We start from the raw sequence: 9,824 nt of genomic DNA on the forward strand, positions 1-9,824 counted from the left end.
ATAAGAAAAAAATACAATTCAAAAAAAAATACCCACTTTCATATACTAAATGTGTACTTTTACATAAGTAAGGCTAGGAAAGAAAGTGATGGAGAGCTGGTGGTGGTACATACCTTTAATATCAGGACTTGGAAGACAGAGGCAGGTAGATCTCTTTGAGTTCAAGGCCAGCCTGCTGCACATAACTAGTTCCAGGACAGCCAAGGCTGTACAGAGCACCCAGACTTGAAAAAACAAAAACAACAACAAGAAAAAAAAGACAAAAAGAAAAAGTAAAACAATAAGTTATATTCCAGATGTCTCCACACAGTTAACAAAAATTCAGGCAAAAATTATTATGTATTTCATTTTCTGACTATTTGGGTTGTCTTATTTTGGAATACTTAGCGCTTATTTTTGTGCATATGAAAAATTTAGTCAGATCTTGATTTTTTTTTGACCACAGTTCAATGATCATACGATGCTGACCTTAAACAATTAAAATTATCTAAGTATGAGATTGCAATTTCAAATTGGGCATAAAAATCATCGTTCACTTCTTTGCCACTTCATATCTCCTGATAATGTCAACTAGAATTAAATGAAGACTGAGTAACAATTCAAAACAAATTTTAATTATTTTGTTTGTGAGAATATAATTATATCACTTCTCTCTTCTTTTTCTACTCCATAAATATCCCCATACTTCTCTCCTTACTCTCTTTCAAATCATAACATCCTTTTTCATTAATTCCTGTTACCTGGACATCTACTCCTAAACATAACTTGCTCATCATGTATAGTGTTACTGTATGTATGTTTTAAGGGATGACCATTTCTTTAGGTAACTATTGACTTCCTCTTGGAAAGACAATTTCTCTCACTTTCATTGTTTCTTAATTTCCTATGATTCTTTGTATAGGGTTGAGGCCTCCTTTCTATTGTTGTTCTTGTTCAGGTCAAGTTTGAGAGGTCATGTTGGTGATATTTTTGAATGTTGCTTCTAACATTACTAAGAGACACAATGTTTCAACATATTCCATGATCCTCCCCCACCACCCCAAACACTGTCTGATTTCTTTTGGGCACTGTTCCAGAGACCTACCTTTGGGAGTTATTTTGTAGATGCAGTCATTGGGACTATGTTCCACAACTCTACATTTTGATTGGCTATGTCTCTCTGTAATGGTCTCAGTCTACTGCAAAGAAAAATTTCCTTCATGAAGGAAGAGAATTATATGTAAATGATGGAAAAAATACAGCTATTTAAAATGTAACTAATGATTGTGCTGGTTTAGCAAAAATGCCTGTAGGTTACCCTCCAGATTAATGACTTCAGTAGTTCTTGAAAGTTGGATGGAATTTGACCACCAGCATGATTTCCCTCTTGGGGTGTGACTCTTATGTCTAGTTAGAAAGCGATTGGTAACCAACGAGAGTGCCACTGCATCCTCACTGTTATCATATGTTGCTAGGAGTTCCTGGGGTTCATACAAATTATAGCTTGGCAGGACTGTTGGTTGTTTCCATCCTTTGGAAGTTTCACATCTTTCTACCATTAAAGTTAACAAAATTCTACTCTGATGTGTTGTGAGAGGCTGACCCACATTAAGGAAAACCATCTGCTTTACTCCCTGTCCTGACTTAAAGGTCAATGTCACTGAGAAACAGCCCCAGAATATACTCAAAATAACTTTAACAAAAAACCTGAGTGTCTCACAGCTCTATGAGGTTGACATCAAAATATCTTTGAAAATCCTCATTAAATTCCACAGTCTTCCAGAGTAGTATCATCAATTGATTGCTGTCCATTTCAGAGATCATAGTATATCAGTGATATCTTACTGTGTATAATTTTCTTCATTTATTTCTATATATTACTTTTCCCAAAATTAAATGCTTATGAACAAACATAAAGGAAGAAAGAGCAATAGTTTCTTCCTTCAACTAGTCCTCAGCCAAGGCTCTGTGATCTCTAGCATATCTCTTTTTAAAACAAATATTTTTATTAAAACATTACATCATTACCTCTCAACATCATTTCTGCCAACAAATTCTTTACATGTCTACCAAATCCTTCTCACGTTCATAGCCTCTTTTTCTTTGTTGTTGCTATAAACAGACACAAATATATATGTATTTGTACGCACACATATATGTGTGTTTATAGATGAATGTGTAAATTCGCAAAACCTGTCAAATCCATTAGAGTTGTTGTTAATCTATTAGCTGTTTTTCAGTTTGATTACTTGGTGTGAGATAACTAAGTAGGATGCTTGTCATTTAAAAAGTAAAATTCTTGTTTTTTCAGTAGTTGTTATTTGCAATTCCTAGTGTCTCATACAATTTTCTCAAGTCACACTAGAATGTTCACTGCTTTTAGAGTTGTCCAGATCTTGTTTAGGCAGCCATATTGTCAATATTTTTATGAGCGTAGCTTACTGTCCTTACTAGAATACATATCTTTGAAGCAGACTTTTTGGTCCTCTGACTCTTAGAATCTTTCTTCAATGTTGCCTGATCCTAAGATGAAGGAGCTGTGGTTATTCATATGGGCACCATATAATCCCTTCTATGCATTTTGACCAGTTGTGGCTTTTTTTTTAACTTTTATTAATTTTATTTATTACACTTTATTCACTTTGTATCCCCCCATAACCCCTCTCCTCCCCTCCCAGTGGCTTTTTGTAATAGTCTCCTCATGATGCAAAAATGAGCTTCTTTGATGAAGGGTGGGATATACACTTATCTGTAGTTATAAAGTGCTAACATTTATGATACTGTCAGAAAGTATACTGGTTTAGATAAAAAGACGGTAATATGTTCTTTGCTTATATCCATGACCTCATTATCTAAGGACAGTTGTCTAGGTTTACCAGACATAGTTTCTATCCATTGACTGGGTCTTAAGCCAACTAGAGAGCTAATAGCTGAGATATAATAACCATTTGCACCATTATACATATCCTGTCATGTTGGTCATTACTGAAGTTCATATTTATCACACCTGTGTAGGACTATTGATTATTTTTCTCTGTTGGAAGCTTACATGACATTTTAAAATCAAGTTCTCAAGAGGAGGCTGTCAGAAGAATCCATGTGAAATTCTATCTTCTTCCTTCAACACTTGACTTTGCAGAAAAAAAAAAAAAAAAAAAAAAAAGATGTTCTAGAGAACTTCTCAGGACAATCCAACTGAAACTTATGGCTTTCACTGACTTGACACAATCTTCTGATTGCTGTTGCTGCTTGGTGTTGGCCTTTGGATTGAACTGCTGGTTCCCTGACAACTGATGTGGCAATCCCCTAAACACTCGCTGACCCTAATCATCAGGAAATAGATAAAAGAGGCCTACAGCCCTTTACCCTAGCGATCTCCTACCTAAGGTGTTGGGGGTGGGGAGGAGGAAGGCAGGTAAAGGTGTTTAAGAACCTTAAATAAAGTAGGTTTCATGAAAAATCTAAGCCTACACAGGGAAGAACCCTGCAGGCTGGAGATGTTATAGAGGCCATGGAGGGGTGCTGCTTACTGGCTTGATCATCATTATTTTCTCAGATGAGAGGGTGAGATTAGAACAGTTCCCAAGCATTTCTAGATCTTTCTGAACTCTCACTGAATGATTCAATTCAGCTGTCCTGGCCAAAACTTCGACTGCCCTGATCAACGACTAGAACATTTTCTTTTACCTGATAGCTAGGATGTTGTTTCATTTTCTGTGGCTCATGTGTGTATGTGTGTGTCTGTGTGTGGTGTGTGTCTGTCTGTGTATACATATACATTTATATAAAATAAATAAATTTATATAAATATAAAGTAATTCTTGTGTCTTTTTCAAACATTCTTAATGCTATTTATCCATCTTTCTTCTTTCTCCCTTGGCTTCCCTTCCCTCTCTTGTTAGGTTTCAAGCCCTTGAAAAATAGATGAGGTACCTACTTAACATATCAAAGGGAACCTGTCCACTAGATTTTCTCAGCATCTCAAAGTCTGCTACCTGTTACTGGGTCCTGGTGGCTTGGATACCCCATGTTCTATTTTGAACTCTCCAGCCCAGAGGACTGGTTAGCCTTTTCCTACATAACCTACACATTCCCTTTTGGGTCTTTTGGCAGCTACATCTGGTTTCTCTTTTTTCCCTTTCACTTCTCCTACCTTCTTGCCACATGTGATTCAGGATCATGTCCATTAACAACCCTCCCTTACATCCCTTCCTTAGGTTATGTTCTATATTTTACCTACAAAATCTTTTTCCTCCACCACAGCTAGAAGTAGCCATGGTTTTGTTTTGTTGTTGTTATTGTTCATTTATTTTGTTTTCAAGTCAGAGTTTCTCTGCGTATCCTTGGCTTTACTAGACTCACTTTGTAGACTAGACTAACCTCAAACACTCAGAGATCCTCCTGCCTCTGCCCCCAAGAGCACTGGGATTACAGGTGTGTGCCACAGCTCCTGGCTCCTTTTTTGATCATTTAGCTCTCAAAGTTCCCACCAGAGTTTTCCCATTTCTTTTTTGAATTATATGTTTTCTACTAGTTCCCTTTCTAGTACAAAATAAAATAATAAAATAAAATGAAATACTACATGTTATCTGTGTTTAGTTTATCTCATGCTGAAAATCTTTAGATCTCATTATATAACATGGAATAATCACAAAAAAATCAGCAAAGTCAAAAAGCATCAAGCAGGGTGGAAAAAAGATGCTTTACAGGGAACCACTTTCATAACACTCAAGAAGTGAGATTGGATTATACTCTGTCCATTTGATCTTTTCTGTGTACAGATATATTGAAGAGAGGGCTTTCATGAAAGTGCCATATTTGAAGTTCTAAGCATGAGAGTCCTACTCAGTAATAAGCATGACTTATTTTAGAGTCACTGAACATCTTTTTTCTCCCAAAATAAAACAATGAAATTATGTTTAGGTTTAAAAGTCAGAAGGCTTGACCTCCAATAACAGCATTTCCAGTGTTTACTTTTCTCAAGTAATTCAACCTTTTTTAACTGTATTTGCATCTGTTTTGGTTATAGTCAAGGAGAATTACTAGGAAAATAACAGAAGTTGTATATGTAAAACAAGAAGTTATTAGAAGCTGTATTTCAGCTAGGTCAGGATAACTGTGGTAAAACAGGACACTTGAATAGAATAGTATTAAATGGCAAAAATGTGCCTTCTCTCTCTATGTCCATCTTTTACTATCCATAATTAATCTCTTTGAGAATTTTCTGCTAATTTCATAATATGCTTTAGAGACTGTTATTTGACACTAGGTTTGGTAACATACTCTTACATTTTTCTACACTATTAAGTTATGTGTTAATGAAGAAAGGTTTTTCTAAATGGAACATTTAAATAATTGTGCTTATCTTCTAACTTATAGAACATAATTTAGTATTAATTCTCAGTAAAATTTGGAATGTATTATATTAACATGTAATTTAATACACAATAAATAATGACTGGCTCAGAATCTTCTAAAATACAGGAACTTTCATTGTCCTGTTAATCAGATTGCATGTTATAAAATGCTCAGATCCAGCTATACCACTCCTGGGCATATACCTGGAAGATGCTCAGGCATAACAAGGACATTTTCTCAGCTATGTTCATAGCAGCTTTATTCTCAATAACCAGAACATGGAAACAACCTAGATACCATCAACTGAAGAATGGTTACAGAAACTGTGGTACATTTACACAATGGGATTCTATTCACTTATTAAAAACAAGGAATTTATGAAATTTGCTGGCAAATGCATCGAACCAGGAAAGATCATCCAGATTGAACCTAGAAGCAAAACCACAAGCATGGTAGATACTCAATTATAAGTGGATATTAACCATATAATGTAGGATAAACATACTAAAATCTACAGTCCTAAAGAAGCCAAACAACAAGGAGGACCCTAGGGAAGATGCTTGATCCTTATTCAAAGGGCAAAACGGATAGACATCAGAAGTAGAAGAAGATGGAAAAAGAACAGAAGCCTTCCAGGACAGGGGGCCTCTGAAAGACTCCAACCAGCGGGGATTGAAGCAGAGGCATAGACTCAGCCAAACTTTAGAGAGAGCACAGGAAGTCTTTAGAAAGAAGGGAGATATAGGAGGACCAGAAGGTGATAAGAGCCCTTCAAAGAGACCAACAAAACCAAAAACAGCTAGTACTTGGGGGACTTTAGAGACTGATGCAGCAAACAAAGTCCATACATAGAAAGGACCGAGAACCCCTGCTCAGATGTAGCCCATAGACACCTCAGTCTCCATGTGGGTACCCTATTAAGGAAAGAAGAGACAGTCTCTGACATGAACTTGATTCTTCTTCCAGGTGTAGTGAACGAGCAAGCCCACAAAGAGGATCCAGGCATTCCTGATGGGAGCTGAAAGGCTAGGGTCAGACAGAAGGGGAGAAGGATTTCTATCATTTGAATAGAGGAAAGGGATGAGGAGGAAGAGGAAGGGAGGGTGGGACTGAGAGGAGATGAGGGAGGAAGCTACATGTGGAATACAAAGTAAGGAAATTATAAAACATAGTAATAAGAATAAGAATATTCATAGCAAAATAAGAATAATAAAGCTTGAATACATCATCAATTTCCCAAGAATCTTAAGAGAAGACTTACTGCAACATATTTTATTTCTATTCTTTTAAATTCTGGAGCTATAGCATGGCATTATATTTATGGAATCTTCTTAAGTAGTCTTCACTATAATGTAACTAAACCAAAAGTTGAAGTAGTGGTTGAGATCATCAGATCTCTAAAATACTAATAGTGAATTTTTTTTTCTATTCATTCCAATTACTATGTTTGTTTTTAGCATATCAACCCATTATCAAGTGTTCATTTTCTATTTTTTTGATAAATCATATATAATTAGAATATTATCAATATATTTAAACCATGATATTATAATTTGATTGACATGTGCATTCATTAAGTAAAATATAACATCAAATAGGAAGTCAACAAAGGTGGGATGCAAAGAATTAAGCATTCACCTGCAAATTTAAACATTACAAATCCTGACAACCACATCTTCTTTATGAAATAATTTAATAATTTGTCTGAAATAAGAGTGGTCATTAGGCTGAATTTTATCTAATGTAAATAAGGTTCAAAGGTTATTTAAATATATTTAACTTTACCTTCTATGATGGGTGTCCATGCAAAATTTACATTGAGACCATTTGCCTATTAAGTAAGCAAGGTTCAAATAGCTTTCTAAGTAAATCCTGTCTATAGTCACACTAGAATGGCAATAGCTATAGAATGGTTTCTCTAGATTTCTCCCTTCATTCCTTCTTTCTCTTTCCTACCTGCATTCTTTTTTTTTTCATTTCTTGCAACTGGAAAAGGTAAAAAGTAAATTAAAATAGTCACCAGGAAATTGGTCCAATGCACATCTAAAGTAAAAAATAAGAACTAAAACACAGTCAAATGATATGTAACCTTTATTAGGCATATCGAAATTCACTGATGTTTCTTAAATAATGAAATCAATTTGTATTATATTCTGTAAAACATATTTTTCTTTATAAAAACCTAATAAGAGTATTACATGATACTTGTAAAATAAGCCTGTCCTAGTTTTTCTGTTATTTTCTCACTTTAATTCATTTACTTATCAGAGAATTTCTCAGATGTAAATATCTTCTGTTTCTACAGGCAAAATACTGTGGTTTAAATGCATCTGTTTTACTACATAGTTGTCTGCTGGAAATACTTTCCAGTTTGAGAAGTTCAAGGAGAACATTGTGCTCAGTTTGATTACAGTATAGGCCCCTTAGGTCACTGTTCTTAAAGGACATTGGATCACCAGAACTATCATGTTAGTAGCAGGAGAAAACAAGAACCATAACAAGCTGTTTTTTTTTAACTTTCAAAAACTTGCTTTAATGATTTATAAATCTCTAGAAGAACAAAGCTATAAGTTTCAAATAGAACTTAAAAGAGAGCCTAAGACTGACCTTCCTGTCATTTTTGTCCTACTTTGTCCTTTTATCTATGTAGGTGAAGTTGTATATAATAAGAAATATGTGGCCGATCTAGTAATTGCTTCAAAATCCACACAAATTATATCAAATCAATCTTATCATTTTCTTTTTTGTCATTATGTAACTGACTTCCACATTCACACACACACACACATACACACACATCACTGACTATGAATAGCTTATGGGAAATTTTCCCAGAAAGAGTAGGTTTGAAATTCGATAGCATTGCATTCTCTGTCTTTATTCATTTCATGCATATTCAGAAAAAAAGATATTTGTTTCAAGAAAATAAAAAATCAATATTTTATAATTTGATATGAAGGCAACCAAAAAGACACCTTTTTAAGTACAATCTTCTTTGTATTTCCATTAAAACTTTTCATAAAATATGTTTTGATCATGTTTCACAACCTTCAATTGCTCCCAAATCTGTACCCATACAACCTTCTTTTTCCCCCGCTCTTTGTTTTTTAAAAAAAAATAAATAAAAGAAACATGAAACAAAAACAAGAAAAACCAAAAAGCCCACACTATTGCTCCCCCCCCACAAAAAAAAAAGCAAAACAAACAGGCAAAAGGCCAATAAAAAAAAAAAAAAACTGTCAGAGTGAAACAAAAAGTGCTCAAAAATACCATCGAAGTTGTTTTGCATTAACCCACTACTCTGGTATGTCAACTGCCCTGAAGTGTGAGACCCCATTGGAGAAAATTGATTTTCGCTCTGCTGTCGATTGGAAATAAATTCTTGGCTTGGAATGATAATCCACATTTACATCTCCACGTTTGGACCTGTCTGGCCAGGACTTGGGCAGGTTGTGCACATGTTGCCATAACCACTGTGTGTTCATTTTTACATTCATCACATTGTGTCAGCAAGAAATAGCTTCCATGGTATCATCCATCATCTCTAGCTCTCAAAAACTTTCTGGCTCCTCTTTCACACGGATTCCTGAGACTTGACGGGAGGGCTTTGATGAAGACATCGCATTTAGGACTAAACACTACGAAGTCTCTCACTCTCTGTACATTGTTCAGTTGTGGGTCTCTGTTTCATTTCCAATCTACTGCAGGTGGAAGCTTTTCTAACTTGGTTTTCCTGAACCCTTGATCAATGGATACATAGTATGTCTTTAGGGAACAGTTTATTGTTATGTAGGTTTTCCTCTAGACACATTACATATGTAGTCTCGGGTCTTGGTCATCTGATCATTGCCAGGTATTGGTTCTGTCTCATGGAATGAACATTAAGTCTAGTCAAAAAGTGGTTGATTACACACTTACTCTTTGTGCTACTGTTATACAAGCTTATGTTACAGTCAGATTTCTGGTTTGAGTCTCAGGGTACATAGGTAATATTGATGATGAATGTTCCTGCTGTCAGCCATACAAAGCACCTTCCAGTGTGATGAATGGCAGACTTTAGAGGAGTATAGGTAGGCTTATAGGGCTCACCACCCAGCATCCTCTCTGTTGTATTCAGGAATAGGGCCTTACCATCAGGTTGTGAAAGACAACAAATAGCCTCAACAACAGCCTAGGATGTTTTTAACGGTTTTCCGGGACCTCTTCAGCCAATGAACCAGAAAGATGTAACCCATTTCAGGCATTAGATGTTTTACTTGGTGGCATAAGATGTTTTGTTGGGGCTTTGTCTCCCATATCACCTGATGACTACATTTAGATTTCTTTTGTTTATGTAGTTGTGTGTAAAAATTTTTACATAGGGAGTCACAACATATATACCTACTCACCCCAGATATGGAACCCAGGGCAGTTCAAAGTCTCCATGCCACTGAGGTCCAACTTGGTGAACCAATATGTTTATTAGTATAACTCACAGAAATATGGGT

This window comes from Psammomys obesus, unplaced genomic scaffold, assembly GCF_907164565.1.
Source record: "Psammomys obesus unplaced genomic scaffold, mPsaObe1.curated_primary_1811, whole genome shotgun sequence".
NCBI lineage: Eukaryota > Metazoa > Chordata > Mammalia > Rodentia > Muridae > Psammomys > Psammomys obesus.